The sequence below is a fragment of the Neltuma alba genome, unplaced genomic scaffold, assembly GCF_004799145.2.
Source record: "Neltuma alba isolate B1F8T4 unplaced genomic scaffold, ASM479914v2 tig00005463_pilon, whole genome shotgun sequence".
Classification (NCBI taxonomy): Eukaryota; Viridiplantae; Streptophyta; class Magnoliopsida; order Fabales; family Fabaceae; genus Neltuma; species Neltuma alba.
In genome coordinates this window covers 1-23,260 of record NW_021634120.1, presented here as the reverse complement: position 1 = coordinate 23,260, position 23,260 = coordinate 1, and the positions used below count along the sequence as shown (strand labels likewise).

General features: G+C 37.9%; 1 pseudogene; it reads right to left on the bottom strand.

Moving 5' to 3' along the window:
• Window positions 1-1,233: 1,233 nt before the first annotated feature.
• LOC114747807 (BEACH domain-containing protein C2-like) lies at window positions 1,234-22,703 on the bottom strand (annotated as a pseudogene).
• Between the last annotated feature and the right edge of the window lie 557 nt (window positions 22,704-23,260).

Sequence of the window (23,260 nt, the reverse complement as noted above, 5' to 3'; positions counted from 1 at the left end):
ATAAAATTGACTAAAGTACATATTGTTTCCTTTAATTAACTATAAAGTTTTAATTTAGTAGCTTTGAAAAGTATATTTTTAGTTAACTCTAAAATCATTATGTTTAAATAATAATTTTTTTAACAATCATAGTTTTTTGTGAAAATTAAACTTAATATATTAGCATTTAAAAATATTTTATCAACATTTAACATCTGCATATTATTATTTTTTGTTAATAATTTTAACATTAAAAGATTAAAAGTATATTTTTTAAAGTTAAGGGACTAAATCAAAATTACGTATAAAATTAAAAGACCAAATATATATTTTAACCTATAAAATTATTGTCTTTTTTTTTTCGCCACTATAAAATTATATTACCAATAGTTAATACCGTTTTGATTCTAAATATAGAATTCATTTTGTAGTATAAATTATACTATAAAATAAATTTTATATTTAAGGCCGAAGGAGTATATATATAACAATCATGAAAGAAAAAATACAATAAAAATATCAAACAATTTCGTTATAATTCCTTCTTCATTTCCCACTTTATGGCATAATTATATTTAGTCCAAGTAATAGTAGTTGAATCAGAGGAAAAAATGTTGAGTACTACTCCAATCTTAAATATAAAACTCATTTTGTAGTATAATTTATACTACAAAATAGGTATTATATTTAAGACTGGAGGAATATTTCTTTTAAGGGGTTGATTTGTATTTTTGAAATTACATTTTCATCGATAATTCCAATCCTAAGCAACTTCAAGTCATGTAGCTCATCATTGACGACTTTGTCGAATAATAGAAGTTGATGATATTTATAACCACTAATTAATCTAAAGACAATCAAGTTTCTTATTCTATAATCCTATATGACCATGTATCATATTTTTGAAATATTAACATTTAATATTCTTCCGGTCCTAAATATAAGATCCCTTTTATAATATAATTTATACTACAAAAAGGGTCTTATATTTAAGACTAGAAGAGTAGTATTTAATTATAAATTCATATAAAACCAAAAAAAAAAAGACGTATGACCATATATGATTGAACAACTTTTCCTAATGAATATAAACAACTTTGATCTAAGTTTTTTCCTCAACCGAACTATACCTAACAGAAGAAATAATAAAATGTGGAAATTCATTGATCCCATTACTATTAACATACAGGTGGGGGAAAAAACAAGAAATTTCAGTCGAAAGAGAACCAATCTCAACATTTAGAGGAAACAGAATTACCCGAACAAGAGGCCATTATATTTTCATTCAATATAATTAAAAAAATGAGAACAAATCAATGGGTCAGCCCTCGTCCAGAAGCTTGTAATGCCCTAATACTGCGTACAAGTGGGAGAGCAAAGAGAGAACCACAGTTACAACAAATTTGACCTATATATAACCAGGGCTAACACTTGTCTGATACATATATTACAAGACATCACTGAACCAATGGGATGCAACCAAAAATGCTCACAAACACGAGCTCAAAAACCTTAAAACTAAGATTCCTAACAATTGTTGTCTATAGAATATCTGTAATTTAGTTCTGTATGCCCTAAAATCTATGACTTTATAAGGGGTGTAAGCCCATCACCTTCCCAACCGAGCTTCAGCATTTGATCTACCACTTTCAAGCTTAACTGCGAGTAAGAACTAGCGGAGTTACAAGCCATGGCATAGAGGTTATAACTCTTCATTTAAAGCTAGTCCTTACAATTTAGTATAACGCTTTTAGTTTTAAAATTCTCGATTCAGTCCGTTTCATCCAACTTCCATGAGTATGTCAATACCCAATAACAAACTTTGGCTAAAAAGAATAAATTGAGAATTAACTGAAACTCTCAGGATTAACAGAAAAGTTCAAACTCGAAGCATTTTCATGCAGTTTGATTCTGTGCCCTTTGGGGTAGTTATATGAACTTTAAAGGTGGGTCCCATCGTTGAGAAGTATCCATCCTATGCTGTTTAGGAAAATTCTTTTAAGCATTTTGAAGGAAAAGCAAGTCTATTACTTCAAACGAATACATGGTGAAAGGTACCCACCTTACATTCCAAACTACACAAACAATAACCTACTCACAAGGATGGTTCACTTACAGATGGATCAGTGAAGATTATCAACTGTTTATCCAAAGTTGAGACCAAAAGATTTGTGTTATCCTTGTTTAAAGCTAGAGCTGTGATATCCTGTCCTCCTCCCAGCGTTAATGTATGAAATACCTACAAATAGCGGTGCAGTATATCGGTCAGAACTGAATAAAACGGCCTGGTGGAGGTGGGCAACAGCTACTGCAGGATTGAGACTAAGAGAAAGGCTGAACCATGAATCTCATTTCATTTTACGTTAATCATTGCATACTGAAATTCAAATCTGTATGTGTCTAAGAAATATATAAAGAAAAATGCAATTTAGGGATGACCCAGACAAATATAAGGAAGGAAGAAACCGCAGAAAGCAAGTGACAGTTGGTTCTACCAGAAAGAATACTTCTTTTGTGAGGAATAAGCAGACAATATTTCGAGTGTGAAATACAGGACAAATGCAAGTTTGAAATTGATGTGAAATAAAAAAAACCGTATGTGTGAATTAGGATTCAAGATAATTGTGATCACCAAACCCAAAAACAAAAAACAAAAAAAAAACAAAAAAGAAGAAGAAAGAAATCAAGATAATTGCTTTAGACGTCTGAATTAAAACATCTTAATAATTTACCTCCAGAGTGTGCAAATCCAGGAAGCAAATAGATGGTGATGTAACACTTATTCTGTTGCCTTCTTGAGTTTTTTCTGATTCTGAATCAGCATCATCATCGCCCAAGTTCCAACTATTATTATAGACACCACCATTTTCTAGAGGATTAATTCCAATTAAAGCACTCTTCCCATCAACAGGAATTTCAATGCAACTAATCCTGCTAGAGAAAGATAATTGTCTTTTAGCAATTAGAACACCATTTAGAGTGAAGGTACTGAGAGTATGCTCTGATTCATTCCAAGTCACAACAACACCATCAGAGGAAAGGCGGACGGTATGAGCCTTAATGCCAACTAGTTTTCTAATTAAACGTCCTCTTCTGACAGTGTGCAATAGAACATCTGAAGAAAGGGAACACGACACAACAATTCCTAGATCTGAACTGACACAGCAACCGGTGACTTCACTATGGTGCCCCCGTAGTACATGTATGGGACCTTCAATACGATACCTCCGATTCTTTTCTGTCAAGTTTGATGAGGAATTACTGCTTGTCGAAGGCTGAGTGCCTGGGCCAGACGAAGGTTCAGATATACTACTTGAGCTTGACACGAGTGCCCGGTGTATTCTCCAGAGCAACACAGTGGTATCCCGAGATCCTGTCACCAGGTAGTTACTATCCGGTGAAAGACCAAGGCATGTTACAGGAGCACTGTGCGCATAGGCTGTTTCTAAGGTTTTAGCTCCATCTGAGGATATCAGCCTGATGCTATTATCAGCATGTCCACCTAATAAGAAGCCAAAATATTCAGGATAAATGACAAATAACAAAGAAATTATATTAGGTGTCCTAAATAATTTTAAAAGGTTTTCACAAAATCAGTATAGTGTTAATCAAGTATTTGGGGAGGGGGGGGGGGGAAGGAAGAAAGAAAGAAAGAAGGAAGGAAGAAGATAGCTGTCTCCAAATAAGGAGGTTTTACATGCCGCAACTGTCATACTTTATTATGGATTAAAACATACTGGTATCTGAAATGCTTGATCTAGTGTTTTCCTACTCCCTTTTATCAGCTGATATTCAAATATTATGGTATTCAATGAGGGTGGAGAACCACAAAAATGTAATTTATGGGCAATTTTCTCTGATTATTCTTGACCATTAGGTGGTAATTCAGACAACGTTATCTGCTGGGGATAAAGGTTTTAAGCTGGGGAGCTATCGTTATAAACTGAGGAACCATGTTTTTAAACTTTGAAAGTATAAGACAGGAGGATGAACAAGGAAATATCAAATATTACAAGACTATACACGGTAAAGTCCCTATAACCAATCAAGTTCAACCCCTCCGTAAAGATAACTTGAGATATATGGAATATTTAACCAAATAACTAATTCTCAATTTCACTAAGCAATAAATCAACGGGATGAGTACAAATCTAATCCAAAGGTCTTAAATTTTGTAGTAAGTTGTCATCTAAAACAATAACTTTTTCCTCTGAAAATAGACGCCAGAGCCAACATATATGCATATTCTTGGGCTCCACTAGATTTACCAGTAATAATTTCTCTGTCACAAGTAACAGAGACAATGGCAGTGCTTCTAATTCCAGAGGCAGCAAATGCTTGTGCATGGGGGAAATGCCCGTCTTCATCAGAGCCTGCAGGGCCTTTGAACATGCGCATAAGTGTCCCACCAGCAGAGCCTGTTGCTTTTCCATGTTGGAAGAGGAACGGAGTACCCTGGCCGTCAGGTGTATTGGGTTGCCACTTGTGTTGTGCGACACGAGCTGCTGGTGCATTCATATCAACGACCACGACCATGTCTGAAGATGCATGAACAGCAGATGCAGGTACATTGCAGCGGTCAGAGGCTGGAACAGCATAAGGTTTGACTTCTTTTGGATTGCGGAATATTGTCTGGCAATGAATAGAATTGCATGCTTTATGATTATAACCACTCATAGTCACAATCAACAGTTGGGAAAGTGTCAAGTGAAAGAAGGATATCAAACCAAGATCTGATAATAAAGAATTCAAGCTGGGTGGCAATGAATTCTACCACATATTTTCTCTTAGCAGCAATCAACAAAAGACATAAGAATGAATAGAATAAATATCACATTGTGAGGAACAACTTTATCACTCAAAAAGACATGAATCAAGTCACTCATAGATCTTCTCTTAATGAACTAAGCTTCCAAGTTGAGATAAAGGGGATGACATCAGAAGCTCTTCATTCAATGATAAATGAGAAGAGTAAGAGCTCACAACTTGCAGCTCCAAATTTCAGAACAAGAAATCGTGGCTGGTTCTTTATTTCACTCCAGGACCAAAAGCTCTTTCACATAAGGGATATTTTAAAGAATAAAGGCATTCCTAGGTCTCTAACAGGTTAAAATTTTAATGCACAACGGCTGGTAATAATTGCATTGCTTCATGTAAAGAAAGACGCTTCCACATATAGCAACTTTTTATTTCAGATTTTGAAATATTGCATACCAAAATTTTTTAATAAAGAGTTCAAAGTATCAAGTGATTCATCTCATATATGGACCTAAAACAACCCCCCCTTTTTTTCTCCTTTTTTTTTTTTTCTCAAGGCTCCCATGCGTGGATAACATTTATTTATTGGTGCATGGTTGAATGCACACATGGCCATATTTGCTTGTGTCCTCTAGATAAGTTCATTTACATATCCTTTGCAAATAACAAACTTCTTTAGAGTAGAAAACATCGCATTTCATGTATGGAATTCTATTCTTCAGCCCTTGGTCAACATCAACATTGTCTACGTCTTACCTCCTATAATTGAAGCCCATTACTTTCCTCCTTCATAAAATATACTACTTCCAGTCTCAAATGTAGGCCACCAATAACTATCCCACCAAAATTAAGAAACAGTTAAATTCATTAAATTTGTCTCAAATTAATTTTTTTCCCAATAAATGACCCTAATTAACTAACTAGAATATATTCTCACCTTCCCCCTTATTCTTGAAAACAACACTTGACTATGTGGTCAATGAAAAGCATTGGTGGAACAAATTAAGTAATTCTCCAGACATTTAGATAGATGCCCTCTATTTTTTTTCCCGTGACAATTAGATACCCTATATTTTAGACTAACCTAATTTCTCAAATGGCCTATATTTGGGACCAGAGAGAGTATTAAATTAAACTTTAGAGTTCAAGTATCATTTTTGGCTCCTACCATTATAATTATACAAAACAAATTAATCAGGCTTTAACCATGAATTTTTAATTCAGCATTAACTAGATGAGTTTAATGTGTGATACAAGGCTACGCTCAAGCATATTAGAAGCTTAGTAAAGTGAGACTGCATCACTATCAATGAGATTTATTTAACAAACAAGCTTAAAAAGTTACCTGCAAATGAAGAACTTCTGATAATGGCATCTTCTTCAAGTGAGGAACAGTCAGAAGTTGAGACGGAGTTTGTCCAAAATATGCAATCTGATCTTGTGTAGCACGTTGTTGCACCTTTATATTGGCATGTGCAAAAAAGAAATATCAAGTTGTGACTTGAGAAACAAATTTGATTCATTCAAGGACAAAAGCATGCAAGGAAGTTTCCAGAAAATGTTTGCACACATGCACTCCATAGAGAATTCTATAATGCACAACGTTTGCTTATTCATTACTTTGAAGAGAAATATGTTTAGTTCGACACCCTTGGGCCTTAAGCCCATATTCTGTTTTAATTAATCAGATTAGCATTTTAAGTGATCCCTAGAATCACGGATTATTAATTTGATTTTTGAATTGTTGATTTGTTACTTTGATTTACCTAGATTCTATTGTAATCTGGCCGACCCTAGTGTATCTCCTAAACCTAGGTCTTATGGCTATAAGTACCTTCTCCATATGTTAAATAAAATATCTATTCGGAGCATCTAATTCTATACGGTATCAGAGCCACGACAACGATACAGTTTGGTTTTGGAATGGCCCCACCGGGCCAAGCAAACCTGTTGCCATTGGCGCACAAAACCACCACAACGCCAATGAGTCCAGCAGGAGGTTCCCAAGCGCCACATGATGCTCTATCTTTTGCTTGGGCCTCCGGAGTGAGGCTGTATGTCACTGGAAAAGGGATGGCCCACTACCTGATAGGAACAAAGAAAAAACCTTCACTTACAGACCCGAAGTATGGTGAATGGAAGACAGAATTCAATGGTACAATCATGGCTCGTCAATTCCATGACCACTGAAATTAGTGCCAGTTTTTTGTTGTTCCAATCAGCACAAGAAGTTTGGGAGGCAGCGAGAGACATGTTTGCTTCTATGAAAAACCGGACTGCTGTTCTAGACATTGAAACCAAGATTGACAACCTGAAACAAGGTAATCTCATTGTCACTGAATACTTCTCTAAACTTCTCACCTTGTGGCAACAACTTGACGTCTATGAGGTCTATGAATGGACTTGCCTGACTGATTCTCAACTTTTCACCAAGATAAAGGGAAAAAAAAGAGTGTACAGATTCTTACTCAGCCTACAATTAGTCTACGATGATACTAGGGGAAGAATTATGAGTACTGAAATACTCCAAGTCTGCGAGAAGTATTCTTCATTGTAAAGCAAGAAGAGAGCCAAAAACAGCTCTCTACCTCCAAGCAATCTAAGCCATCAGTAGTTGACAGCAATGCCTTTGTCTCAAGGGAAGCCCAATCAAATGATAACAAAGGCAAGAAGAGCGGCAGGTGGTGCGATCATTATCAAAAATCTAGTCACACCAAAGAAGTCTGCTGGAAACTTCATGGTAAGGCCTCAAACGGCAAAGGGAGAGGCAGACAAGAAACTAGGGCATTTGCGAACAATGCTGAACTTGGAGCCGAGACTGGGTGCTCCATGACTAAGGAAGAAGCAGATTTCCTTAGAAAATTACTTGAAAAGCATGATACTAGAGAAAAGTTAGTAGCTACTGGTAATGTTGCTTACACAGGTAATGCCATTCTAGCCCCCAAAACTAATGTTCATCATGGACATATGTGCATAGTTGATTCAGGGGCTACTGATAACATGACTGGTAATCTGAAACTTGTTAACAATGCAAAGCCTTGTCCTCATCCAATGTTTATTAAAGTAGCTGATGGGAAGTTTATAAAGGTTAAAGGAATTGGAGAAGCATCCTTGTTTGATAATCTGCTGCTCACAGATGTGTTATATGCTCCAGATTTGAAATGCAATCTTATATCAATGAATAAAGTCACTGTATCACAGAATTGTCATGTTAATTTCTCTGCTGTTCGGTGTGTGTTTCAGGACTTGGAGTTGGGGAAGACGATTGGCGCCGCTGAAGTACTAGAGGGGTTATATTGTGTGGAAGATCAATCTCATCTAAAATCCTTAGGAAAACCTGAATGTTGCTGCTGGAAAGTGTTTTTCTACTCAGATTTCTAATGAAGATGTGTTGTTATGGCACTATAGACTAGGTCATCCTATCTCTAAGTACATGTCAAAGTTATTTCCAAAGTTTATGAATAAAATTTCTGATTTAATTCCATGTGAAGTGTGTCAGTTGTCTAAGCATACAAAGAATTCTTATTATCACTATCCTCATCAATTCTCTGAGCCCTTTGCATTAATTTACAGTGACTTTGGGGCCCTTCATGAGTTGCAAATCTAACCCATTGCAAATGGTTTGTCACTTTTATTGACGATCACACACGGGTTACCTGGTTGTACCTCTTAAAGAAAAATCTGACCTCACTCAAACCTTCCTAAACTTCCACAAAATGATTGTAAACCAGTTTAAAACTTCCATCAGAGTACTACGTAGTGACAATGGAACCGAATATACTAACTCCACTCTTCAGACCTACCTAAAAGGCCAAGGTATTATCCACCAAACAAGCTACGTCAACACACCCCAACAAAATGGAACCGCTGAAAGGAAAAACCAGCATCTCTTAGAAGCAACTGGGGCTCTTATGATGACTCCTAATGTTCCAAAATATTACTGAGGAGAGGCCCTTCTCACTGCTGTCCACTTGATTAATAAACTCCCCTCCAAAATACTAAACTTTAAGACTCCCATTCAGCTTCTAACCAAAACTTCCCCTACCAATCCATTCCAAAATAACTTACTCGAGAAAGTCTTTAGGTGCGTGGCCTATGTTCACAACGATTCTAGTGGGAAACTTGATCCTGGGGCTTATAAATGCATATTTTTGGGTTATTCTTATACTCAAAAGGGATATCAATGTTACTTACTCACTCTCAAAAATTTTTTTGTTACCATGAACATCACATTCAGTGAAACTCTTAGCTTCTATACCAAAACACCCATTCAGGGGCAATCTGAGAGGGAATGGGAGTTTCTTGAAATCTTCACCACTAGATCTGAGCCAAATACCCAAACCCAAGAACTAAACTCACAAATTCCTGCTCCAAATACCAGAACCAGACCTGAAATGGAAGAGGATATGGCAAGTCCGAGGGCAGACAGTGGAAATTTGGAAGACACTAGTGACACCTCTCAGAATAGTAGAGGAACAGATCTAAATGATGCAGAATCTGAAAGTGAAGAAACAAGTATAAATCCAGAAGAAGCCTCTAGTAGTGGGCAGCGCCAAGACTCAACTCCAATTACAAGTTCTGATGATTTTGGGTGGCCTATTGCACTCAGAAAGGGGGTAAGAAAATGCACTCAGCATCCTATTGGTGATTTTGTTTCATATGACCGATTATCTCCATGTATGCAGAGTTTGCTAGTAAAACAGCAGATGACAGATTACCCAATAGCTTTGATGAAGCTATCTGAGACCCAAATTGGCATAAGGCCATCATGGAAGAATTAAGGGCTCTACAAGTAAATGGAACATGGAAAATCATGACATTACCATTAGGAAAGAAAACAGTTGGCTGCAAATGGGTTTTCACCAAGAAATACAACCCTAATGGGATAATCAACAAGTACAAAGCCAGATTAGTGGCAAAAAGGTACTCTCAGACATATAGTGTAGATTACCAAGAGACTTTTGCCCCAGTGGCAAAACTGAATACCATTCAAATACTCCTATCACTAGCAACCAATTTGGATTGGCCCTTACATCAACTTGATGTAAAAAATCCTTTTCTGAATGGGGACCTAGAAGAAGAAGTGTACATGGACGTTCCATAAGGATTATCTGAGTATAACAACCCTGGGCTATCATGCAGGCTTCAAAAACCTCTCTATGGCTTGAAACAGTCACCTAGAGCCTGGTTTGAGAGGTTTACTAAGTCAGTAAAGAAGGCTGGATTTACTCAATGCCAATCTGATCACACTCTGTTTGTAAAACTGAAGGAAAGGAGACGACAATGGAGTAAACTTCTTCCTTAATCATATTCGGTATGTACAGGAGTGATTATATACAGAATGAATACAACAGGCCTATTAAAGAGGGGCCGAGAATCAAGCTACTGTAATCTGGAAACAATTTGAAATTTAAACTCCTATAATAATGGCATATCAAATCTCCTTAATCACCGTGATTTCCTACACTCCCCCTCAAGTTGGATCATAAATGTCAGTCATGTCCAACTTGCCAACAAGGTATTCAAATTTGTCTTTGGCTAACCCCTTTGTGAGTAAATCTGCTGTTTGTTCCCTTGAGGGAATGTATCTCAGATCAATTGTTCCTCCATCAATTTTTTCCCTTATGAAATGTCTATCTATCTCCACATGCTTTGTTCGATCGTGCTGAACTGGGTTGTGTGAGATGTTAATGGCGGCCATGCTATCCGAATAGAGTTTAATGGGTAGGTTAACATTCATCCTTAACTCTTCAAGTACCCGTTTCACCCATATACCTTCACAGATTCCAAGAGCTATGGCTCTGAATTCCGCTTCTGCACTACTTCGAGCGACCACACTCTGTTTTTTACTTCGCCATGTGACAAGATTGCCCCAAACAAAGGTGCAATACCCTGAGGTTGATTTTCGGTCATCCTGGTCACCTGCCCAGTCAGCATCTGTAAACATTTCAACCTTCCTCTTATCAGATTTGCTGAATAATAGTCCTCGCCCTGGAGAGCCTTTCAAGTATCGTAGGATCCTATAAACCTCATTAAGGTGTTTCTGTCTCGGATCATGCGAGTGTTGACTCACCATACTAACTGCAAATGCTATGTCTGGACGCGTGTGGGACAGGTAGATCAACTTCCCCACCATGCGTTGATATCTTCCCACATCTACACTTTTTCCCAAGTCTTCTTCATCACTGATCTTGTCAGCTCTGATGGGAGTGTCACTTGGTCTGCAACTAATCATATTAGTTTCCTTTAGGAGATCCAGGATATATTTTCGTTGTGAAATATAAATCCCCTTTTTTGATCTAGCTACTTCCATTCCAAGAAAGTACTTCATCTCTCCTAGGTCTTTAATTTGGAATTCTTGTGCCAGTGCTCCCTTAATTCTATCAATTTCTGTAAGATCATCCCCTGTAAGTACAATGTCATCCACATACACAGCTAGAACTGTGATTTTTGCATGCTGGTGTTTAAAGAATAGGGTATGATCACTTTGGCCCTGAATGTAACCTTGAGTTCTTAGGACTTGAGTGAAGCGATCAAACCATGCACGAGGGGACTGTTTTAGTCCATACAGCGACTTTCTGAGTTTGCAGACTTGCCTTGATGTCCTTCCGGGAAATCCTGGAGGTAACTTCATGTACACTTCTTCTTTCAACTCTCCATTGAGAAAGGCATTTTTGACGTCTAGTTGGTGCAACGACCAATCTAGATTTGCTGCTAGTGACAAGAGGATTCTGACTGTATTTAACTTCGCTACAGGGGCAAAAGTTTCTGTATAATCCAGCCCATACACTTGAGAGAAGCCTTGTGCAACAAGTCTTGCTTTATACCTGTCAAGGGTACCATCGGCTAGATATTTAGGGGTAAACACCCACTTGCAACCAACTGGTTTCTTGCCTTTTGGTAGATCTACTACCTCCCATGTTCCATTTCTTTTCAAAGCCTCCATTTCCTCTATAACTGCTTGCCTCCATTCAGGAATGGCGAGTGCTTCATCTATGTTATTTGGAACTTTGACACTGTCGAGATGAGAGATAAAGGCATGATACTTCGAGGAAAGTGCTTTATATGAAACAAATCTTTCGATTGGATGCCTTGTTCTAGGCTGTTTCCTCACTGCAATAGGCAAATCAAGATCAACTTTCTCATTACTACTATGTGGCTCCTCATCATTAGCTACCTCTTGCCTTTTTTCCAGGTCTGCCTCCGGTTCTGCTTCTTGGCGCATACGGGGTGCCTGAGGGACTTCACTTATCTTGTTTTTCCTTGTATAGAATTTTACAGCTTTGGTAGTGTCTCCCCCTGGATTAGATTTTCCTGTATCACTAGGCACTTCCTCTTTTTCGTGTTCCTCAGGTGTGGGGTTGTCAAGTAAGGTTTCTAAAGGCAATTTGGACATGAGTTGGGGTTCCAGTTCCAGCTGTAGATCAGGTATAATGGGGATACTGGTGGTGTCACTTTTGTCATTCAATTCGCTCCAATTCTCCCCCTGAATTGAATGTTTAGGATAGTAGGGAATGGTTTCATGGAAACTGACATCACAAGTGACAAAGAGGCGTTTTGTTGCTGGATCATAACACTTGTATCCCTTTTGAGAGGCAGAGTAACCGAGAAAGATACAGCGTAGGGCCTTAGGGTCAAGTTTGTTTGAGTGATGAAGGTGAACATAAGTAGTGCAACCAAATACTCTCAAGGGTAAGGTGTTTGCTAGGTATGGAATTTGGTAGTGATCATGTAGGACTTGTAAAGGTGTGCGAAAAGACAGGGGTTTGCTGGGCATTCTATTTATGAGGAATGTGGCTGTGAGAACAGCATCACTCCAGTAGTATTTTGGGACATTAGTACTGAACATAAGTGCCCTAGCAGTTTCAAGAATGTGCCTGTTTTTTCGTTCTGCGATACCGTTCTGTTGAGGACTATAAGGGCAGGAGCTTTTATGGGAAATGCCGTGATCTTTTAGGAAAGTAGTGAGGCTCTTATTGAAGTACTCTGTGCCATTGTCAGTGTGAAGAGTTTTGATGGTGGTTTGAAACTGGGTTTGGATCATATGGTAGAAATCTATGAAAGTTTGATAGACCTCAGTTTTATCTTTAAGTAAGAAAACCCAACTGACCCGTGTGTGATCATCGATAAATGAGACAAACCATTTTGAATGAGTGCGATTGGACACACGTGAGGGACCCCACAAGTCACTATGGATAGTTGCAAAAGGTGTGGAAGCCTGATAAGGAACCCGTTGAAAAGAGGTTCGATGATGTTTGGCCAATTCACAAGAGTCACAACAAAAATTAGTGCAATCTTTATTTGAGCAAATTGAGGGAAACATTTGAGACATGTAATGAATATTTGGATGTCCTAAACGTTTGTGCCATAACTCCAATTCACTAGTCCTAGGGAGAGACACTTTATTACAAAACTTAACATGCTGATCATTACTTTCATCTAAGTAGTAAAGTCCATCAAACACCTTCGCAGTGCCAATCGTCATCCCCGTGAGCAGATCCTGAAATACACAATGAGTAGCAAAGAAATTAGCGTTACACCGTTCATCCCTTGCTAATTGGCTAACAGATATTAAGTTACATTTCAAATTTGGGACATGAAGTACACAGCGAAGCGTTAAAGTGGCAGAAATTTTAACACTTCCAATGCCAACTACTAGAGAATCAGAAGCATCAGCAATCTTAACAGTGAGTCGAGTCTTAGCGGGAGTGTAAGAAGAAAATAACGAAGCATCATCTGTCATATGGTCGGAAGCCCCTGAGTCTATTATCCAGCAATTACCAGTACTCATACCTTTAATGGTTGCCAATGCTTTGAAGAAATTACCTCGTTTGACCACCGTAGCAGTAGGCTGTTTCTGAGATTGTTGATTATTCTGCATAGTGGTAAGCATTTCCAGAATTTTGTTGAGTGGGTCACTGTTTTGGATTGACGAGGAGGTACTTGGTTCATCAGTCCTTGAAGCTTCTGCCACAAAACCACGGCCCCTACCCTTCTTGGGCTTCCAATCAGGTGGCTTCCCATGTAAATCCCAGCAGGTTTCCTTAGTGTGTCCTGTCTTTTTGCAGTGTTCACAAATGGGGCGATTCTTGCCATGTCGTTGTTCAACAAAGCGGGCAGCAAGGGCAGATACCTCGGTGGCACTATTTCTGGGTGCTGGGTCTCCCGTGAGCATGACCTTCCTCCGTGAGTCTTCTCTGCGTAGTATTGCGAATCCTTCACGGACTGATGGCAGTGGTTCTTGGCTTAGAATCCGTCCCCTAATATCATCAAATGCTGAATTTAGTCCAGCGAGTAGTTCAAACAAGCGCTCCTCCTCAACTTTCTTTCTGTGACTAGTGGCATCCTCTGCGCACCGCCACTTTTCTTCACTGATTAAGTCTAATTCCTGCCATAAAGAAACCTTTTCCAGGTAGTATTCATTCAGGCTACGGGAGTCTTGCCTCAACTGCCACAGCTTGGTCTTTATTTCGAATATTTGGGCAGCACTTTGACCGTCCCCGTACGCTTCTCTCGCGGCTTCCCAGATGTCTCGTGCAGTCGGTAAGAACATGAAGCTCTTCTTCACCGTGGGAATCATCGCATTCACCAACCAGGAGGACACTAATGCATTTTCGGATCTCCAGCTCCTCAATGCGTTGACATCAGACGGTGGAGGAGGAGCTGTCTCGCCGGTGACGTGTCCAAGCCTGCCACGACCGTCGAGTGCGAGGCGCATGGATTGAGCCCACTCTCGGTAATTCTCTCCCGAGAGTTTTTCTGGAACAATGAGTACCGCCGAGCCTTCAAACCCAGCAGCGACGAGGCGCGAGGCGCCATTTGCGGAGGAATCGCCAGTTGCCTGAGCCGATTTTTTGGGTATCGTCTCTGGCTGCGTGTTCGACTCCATCTCAGTGTCGGAAGATTCAGATGTCGCCCCCCCTTGCTCTGATACCATGAAGGAAAGGAGACGACAATGGAGTAAACTTCTTCCTTAATCATATTCGGTATGTACAGGAGTGATTATATACAGAATGAATACAACAGGCCTATTAAAGAGGGGCCGAGAATCAAGCTACTGTAATCTGGAAACAATTTGAAATTTAAACTCCTATAATAATGGCATATCAAATCTCCTTAATCACCGTGATTTCCTACAAAAACACTCAAGAGGTAGGGTAGCAATCCTTATCATTTATGTTGATGATATAATCTTGACTGGTAATGACACAAATGAGATTGCAAAACCCAAGATATTCCTAGAACAAGAATTTGAGGTCAAGGACCTGGGAGGCCTCAGAAATTTCCTAAGAATGGAAGTAGCACGATCTCAAGATGGAATTGTTGTCTCACAAAGGAAGTATACCCTGGATTTGTTGAGAGAAACAAGAATGCTGGGAGCTAAACCACCTGAGATGCCAATGGAACCTGCTGCAAGCTTGATGACAAAAGGGAGGAGGAAGAAGAAGAAGGAATCTCAGCAGGGGCAAAAGGTGACCAAAGAAGGAATCAATTCCTGTTGATGGTGATAGATATAAAAAACCAGTTGGTAAACTTCTGTACCTTTCTCATACTCCTCCTGACATAAGCTATGCGGTTGGTGTTGTTAGTGGTTCACAAATGAACCTTTAGAAGAACATATGAATGCTGTCCACAGAATCTTGCATTACTTAAAAATGATCGCAGGCTGAGGTCTCTACTTTGCTAAAGGCAAGACTCAGGAGATAATTGTGTACACTGATGCTGATCATGGAGGTTTTCTACCGGATAGAAGATCTACTTCAGGTTACTGTACTATGGTGTGTGGCAATCTGGTAACATGAAGAAATAAGAAACAGACAGTAGTCTCCAGAAGCAGTGTTGAACTACGAGCCTTGGCTCAAGGAGTTTGTGAAGGGTTATGGATAATCTGGGTGCTAAGAGACTTGAGGCTGGCACCGAGCACACCTACAAGACTAAGGTGTGATAGTACGTCTGCTATTGCTATGGTTAGAAATCCAATTCATCATGAAAGAACAAAGCATGTGGATATTGACAAGCACTTTATCAAAGAGAAGGAAGATGCAGGAATTATTGAACTAGCTCATGTTCCTTCACATTGTCAAGTAGGAGATCTCTTTACCAAACAGTAGCAAAATCACAATTTGAAGAACTCATAAGCTAGCTGGTATGATAGACATCTATTTGCTAACTTGAGGGGGAGTGTTGAGTTCAACGCCCTTGGGCCTTAAGCCCATATTCTATTTTAATTAATCAGATTAGTATTTTAAGTGATCCCTAGAATCACGGATTATTAATTTGATTTTTGAGTTGTTGATTTGTTACTTTGATTTACCTAGATTCTATTGTAATCTGGCCAGCCCTAGTGTATCTGCTAAACCTAGGTCCTACGGCTATAAGTACCTTCTCCATATGTTAAATAAAATATCTATTGGGAGCATCTAATTCTATAAAATAAATTGATATTGATAATTCCTAAACAGATTTGCAATAAAGACTGACTTGATTAACGGGTCATCATCCCAAGAGACAGTCCTTAGATGAATAGATAGAAGCCATTAGGGCTTGTTTGATACATTGCCTAGCCTCCACTGTAATGGTAATCGAGATCTCATTACCAATCTGCACGTGTCTGGTTGGGCTTTTTCATGGCAATCCTAACTGCACATGTTTTGGTAATCAAAATACCCTTATGATTCATTCAATAATCTATTATCTACCCGAATGCCCCTTATAAGGTCATCTGCAAACTGATAATGGGACACCACAATCCCTTCTGTTCCACCTGAATGCCCCTTATAAGGTCTCTATCATCTACACTTATGATTCATTCAACCAAGCACATACACACCACGGTAAAGAACGAAGGGGTTGTAGGGGTTCCCCAACTGCACTCCTCATAGCCCAAAAAACAGACTTTTGTCCCCACAATCTGTTCAGGTTTTAAAAAAATAATTTATTGGAATATTATATTGCTTCGTGTATCATTCATGCAAATCATTTCTCAAATACCAATTGATTAAATTTTAAGAGCAACAGAGACTTACTGGGTCAGAAATTTTATCAATATCCACTGCTCCTTCATAAGTAATGTAAAAGAAAACATTATTTGCTCCAATAGCTTCTTTACCTCGTTGCTTGTACCTACATGGTCCAAATCATTTACATAGATGCTAGCAATAAATCATCAATGAAATCCCCAAGAAAAATGTAAATCCAGAGAGAGATTCAAATCAAATATTGACATTGCAAACGAGTAATTGTGAAAATTACATAAGAGAAAGAGCACACATAAATACATGCAGGCGAAACCCACCCAAAAATGAGGTCAATCCACTCATGCAAATGAGCAGATACATATTCACTCTCGAGCGCCATCTGATGCTTATGGATGAAATCAATTGGACTCTCAGCCCAAGGAGGAAGTTTAACAGCATCTAATATGATAGAAGAAAATAGAAAAGAGATCAATCCTTTAATGCGAGCAAAGTTCTTCCCAAAAAACAAACACAATCTCAATAAGCATACCAAGCTTCTCTCCCAATTGCGTGGTGCCAAAATCAATCAAATTCCCATTTGTGAGAGCTTCAGGGAGGTAAAATAGCTCAGGAACCTATTGTAAATTGAAAAAAGAACTGGTTAAGATACAGGTAAAAACTAACCTTCTGTTAGGATTACTTTTGGAAAATTAGGAAAATACATGAAAAAGGGAAAAGATGCTTTGTGGGTCAGAACTTTGACTTCCTATTTTGGAGAAAGAAGTAGAAAAGTAGGGTTGCTGTAGGGTGACTATGGTCAGGGCTATGAGAGGGTCGGGAAAGTCACTTTTTGTGGTCTATAAATCGTCCTCTTGGGGTCAGCCGGAGGAGGAGAACTTTTGTATTGAGCTGGGCCCTTGTGGGAAGGAGAGAGCCAACCTCTCGAAAGTTTGGCAAGTCTGTTAGTTGGAGGTAGCGTGTCCTAACTGTGGTTTGTGGCTTGTGTCTTTGTTTACTGTTTCTGTATATGTGGTGTAGTAATCTGAATTTGTAGCCGTCATCCTCCCTTCAATGTGTGACAGATTAGTGTTTGTTCTATGAAGGTAATGAGTTTTTAGCTTTTGGTTGTATCTTCGTGGGTATTCTGTTTTCAAATAGTAAAAGTTTAGAGTTTCTGGGTTGGGTCTTATCACCATCATACGGATTTCATATGAAAATAATCTGATTGAGATTATATTATGATAGAACTTTCATAAGACCTCGCATTTTTCTTTTAATCAGAAATTGTCCTCAACATAGTTTCGCACAGCTAATTTTCAGTAAAGAACAGCAACAGTACATCAATACTTAAAAGGAGAATTATGGATGCTCATCCACTCGAAAATCATGGAGAAGAATCAAAACAGATTAATTAAAAAATATCTTAACTATTCTGAAAACAAAATAACACATGATATTGCTAAATTGAAACACTAATTATTTTTAATAACACGCCTAAAATAGGCCTGCAGGTCACTGACATGCCATAACATTTATTACCAACTGGCTAGGGGTTAAATGCTCAAAGCCATCCTCATCAAGTTTCAGCATCTTGTATAGTTGTCCTGTAGTGAAGTTTAAGCCAAAGTGTTTTGAAATGATAGTGCATGTCACAAAATTCCAAGGCAAAAGTACACTTTCAGTCCTTTCCACAAGGTCTCATTTTTTTCCCTTAATTATAGAAAATGTATTTTTAGTCCTTCAACCCTAACGTCATTCTTAAAAATGCTAGTATGGAAATTTTAAATGTGGACAGAACATTCTCAAATGCTGATATATGATGTAAAATTTTCAAAATAACAATCACCTTTTAAAACGATTATTATTTGAGACTAATGGTGTTAGAGTTAGAAAGCTGAAAAGGTACGTTTTAAAATTAAGGGACCAAACTAAAGCATTGTATAAAGTTAGAGGACTATAAATGCCCCTTTCCCAAATTGTAATAGAATTATCATGCCCATTTAATTCAAAAGTCTAAAATCTCCATGACAATGTGGACAAACACAATCCGCCATTTGTGTGCTAGAACTTGAATAGATGTAAAGGACTTTGATACCTATGAAGGACCATTTTAGAACTTATTAAAAGCAAATGAAAGATCCTTGAATAGTTCCTCCTTATAGGTCCTCTGAAAGCCCCACTTAACCCCACACACACAAAAAAAGAAAGAAAGAAAGATAAATTACCTACTTTTAGCAAACAAGTAGATCAAACAATCATTTTGCCGAAATATTAATAAACATATACCAATCTTTCACATCGCTCATGTCCTCAAGAACACCATTCCAGGTAGCACCAATGTCAGAAAACATTCTATCAGCATGATCAAATTTTCCTCCTTGCAGTTGTATTGCAAGGGTGGTAAATGGTTCGACTCGAACAAGATAATACAAGACCTGAAAAAGAACATTACATAGATCAGAAAACACAAAAGAAGAAATTAAAAAAGCAGTCAAATTCACTTAAAAAAAAGAACACTTTGATGGGTACCCAACTATGGTAGGAAACCCTCTCAGAAAAGCTAACTACTAAAAACCTGTACACTACAAGACTAATAATCTACTGTGATAAGGACCAAAAAAAAGAGCAGGAAAATGAAGGGTAAACCCACCGTTCCTGCACTCGAATAGTGTGATCCATAATGGAATTTGGGGATGACTGGATCATCAAAGTTAGAGTATCTCTCTTGAAATTTTTTTAGTCGATCAGAGTTCAGTGCACCAACAGGCTGCAATAAAATAAAATGCTTTAGCAACAAATAAAAAATAATGAAAAATAGGAAAACATTAACTGATTGAGAGAACATTCAGGAAAAGAACCTTTGACAGATCTCGGTAACACGAAGGATTAGAAAGATCCAAGCTCTTTGAGCTGTAATCAGAAAGGACCCAGGGGAAGACTGGATACTGCCAGGTACGCATAGCAGTAATACTATTATTAACGGAATAAGGATATGAGGCAAGAGATTAATAATAGAACTACATTAAAAGTGAAGATCAACCTGAGTGATATCATTATAACTACGTCCAGCCAATGTATTGAGCTGCATTAAATATTCAAAATTGCTGATCTGCACAAGGACAAGATGAACTTCATATACCTCTGAGGATGCAAACTATGAAACAGTGCATATTGAATGAATTAAGGCCTGCTTCATACCTCCCATCTTGCCCAGCGTTCCATAAGTTGGGTTCTTTTTAAAAGTTGTTCAGGTCTCTGCTAAGAAAAAGAGAGTTAATTTTTCATATTCTTGGACCAAAAGTATCAATCCTTTATAAAAGACTAAACTGCAGAGAACGCCAAGCTAGAACTAAAGTACATTTACGGAAATACTGATCATAAGACCAGACAGAAAGGGAGAGAAAAAAGAAAATGAAAGAGAAGAATAGAGTCACCGAAAGGATTCAACCTGCGTAGCCAAATACATGTTGTTTAAATGAGGAGGACGTGCTTGGACAATTGCTCGATATGCATTTTTTCGCCCCTCAATACTCTGAAGAGGAAAAGAGGACAAAGACAGATAAAGAGTAGGATTATCAGCACAAAATTCCGAATTATCAGAGAAACAGCCAGAATTACAGTGCTATGAGAACTACAAAAGCGGTGCATCTAATAAGTACCCCAAAGTCAAAGAAGAAGTTTGATCGGTCAACCATAAAGAGCTCCAAAGCACTTCTTCTAAGGAGATATCTGAAGCAGAAACCAACATTTAGAAAAATTGACTGGACAAAATCTTCAAAAGCAGATACTTCAGCATTTAAGAAAAAGAAAGTATTCTATCAACTCTTGGAAGAAATTTCAAGATGGAACGTGAAGTATATGAGAAGATAAAATGTCCTCCTGAATAAGAACCAATAAGTGAAGAGAACAAGACACGGAAGCAGAGATATCTGAGACATGCCACGAATATAAACATATATAGAGGACAGAAGGAACCCTGAAAATTCAAGCACTTCCCACCAACCAGAGTTATCTATAATTTTGAAAGATGCCATTATATTGAAACCTATTCTTTGCTGATATCCAAACAAGCAACTTCAACTTTAAAGGAACATCAAGCTCCAGATTTATTTCGAAGGAATAAAAATTTCCCTTCTCAGGGAATTAATGAAAATAAAAACGAATATAAATTAGGAGGCTTCAGGGTCTAGCAGAAGACAGATAGGCTCCATTCTGTTCATTGTATAAGGCTGGATAGATTAAAATAACCCAATATAATCTCAACTTTGGAGCTGATTTAAACTATTTCCTCTTGGATAGATACCACCTAAGTTGATATACTCAGACTTGAATGCAAGTATATACAAAACAAGGAGAAAGTCTTAAATAGTTTTTAATTTGCGAGCAAGAGAGAGGCTCACCTTCGGCTATAAATTTGATGAAGAGTTGACATTGACCAGCTGCGGTCCTTTTCTCGGTCTCCTTCCTCAAAACTGGGGTCTAGCCCTTCCTTTGGGGTGCTAATCTCACTGTTATCAACTATAAAATTTATCCTTCTTGTGGTTACCTTCAACCAGAGAAGGGCACTCAGCGTTACTACACATAGCATAGCTTAGCAAAGACATGCAAAATATTTTACATATCTTTCCCTTGAAATAAAAGTTTCATGAAATTTCATGAACAAGAATATTAGCTCAAATGGTACACTCAAAAAATGATATCAGCGCAAGTACAGAATTGTATGCTTGGAATATCCCACAAATAATTGCTACCTAGTACTTCAATATAAAAGAATCCGCATAAACGATAGGAAAAGAACACATCAACAAAGTTATAGGATAAAAAGACCTCAAATAAAGAAAATTAATTCGATTCTGACACAAAACTATATAAGACAAATTCTAAATTAAAATGGAAAAATTATTGAATGAAACAAAGCTTCCCAATCTCCTTGGCCGTCAGAAACAGTGAAACAGACATTTCTTTCCATCAAGACAAACCTCAGAACCCCAAGGACCATGCAATGCTACGAAACTTTGTATTCCCTTCTCTTTACCAAATCTTTTCAATTGACTTTGGTGGAAATGACCCAAGGTAGAAGACATCAAAACCACATTCAACAAATTTTGCATATTCTTGATTATTTCTCAATTTAACATCAATTAAATAAGAACTGAACTAAGCAACTGGAATTTTTCATGACCTATAATGCAGCAAAACTTCATGACCATTTCTTTAATAAATTAAAATTTACGATAAAAAAGGATAAAACAAAACTGGACCAACAAATAGGCGATTGGGTTGTTTCATCTTGAGGCATGAAAATGAGCATCATGTTTAGCAAATCTTCCATGTTGGCTTTATTGATTGTCTCTCCACTTGTCACCTTGATGGGAGGAAAGTTCAAGCTCGTCATACTGCTTTTTCACCATTACTGTCTTTCAATATAAGCACCGTCAACTTGGGTTGTTATCTATGATTATTTTAATTTTTAAAGTGAAAAGGCTCATCCATCATGTCAAGTGGAGAGACATCTGATAACCCCCACGAGCAAGATTTGGTGTACACAATAGTCATTTTCATGTGCCAAAAGCAGGGTGTCCAATTTGGAGCAAAAGTTTTTTCTCCAATTCTTCTCACCCAGCTTTCTGGAATTTTTATTCATTCCTGCCAATAACCACATATTTATACACACCAGCTTAAAATAGAAGTTTGTATTATTAGATCTCAGCAATATAGTTAAATCTATTCAGCTTTAGTGAATAGATGACCCAGTTCTAAAATAACTAATAAACTCATAGCATGTAAAGCACTAAATTTCTACAAGTGTTAGCTGCCACGATGGTCTTGTGCACTCACTAAATTAGTTTTCAAGAGACTAAAGCTACATGGGCATCGCAGTTCACAGACCAAATTGTTAGCTCTCTTTAAAATATAAGCAACTTCCAACTTAAGCCCATAAAACTTACTTGGAAGGTTCCCTGAACAACCTTAAGTGGCCGGACCATTGATGACGGCAGCTCAATAACAATTCTTCATCAAGTTCACTAAAAAAAACCAGGGGCAATCACTGATGAATTCTGGACAAAATTTTCATCACTTGCAAGCTGAGCACCAGTAGATTCAATAGATGCATGCAGGGCTTGCTCAGCTGATTCAGAAGTTCTGGGTTCATTCTCTCCCTTCAATTCAATATCAACGACCACACCATTCCCATCCGTAATTTCTGCATGCTCGTCATCTTCTTCGAGTTCTTCTATTGAGATTGCTTCTGCTGACAAAACTGGAGCACTCTGGTCCTTTCTCTCCACAGAATAATCATCATAATTAGCAGCAGCACCTAAATGATCTGTCCCTTCGTAATTCCTCCTCAGACATCGTCTCATCCTTGAAGAACTTTCCATAAAAGCTAGCTTCCAAAAACCTGAAAAAATTTAAGATTAAAATTAATTATAAAACATAATCAATCCTAAAAGGTGATTTGTTTTTTTTTTTTTACGTATAAGAAAATTTTTAATTAAAGCGACTATAAGTTAAAAATACAAGAAATCCTGAAAAGAAAAAAAAAATTCAAAAGGAGAAGAAAA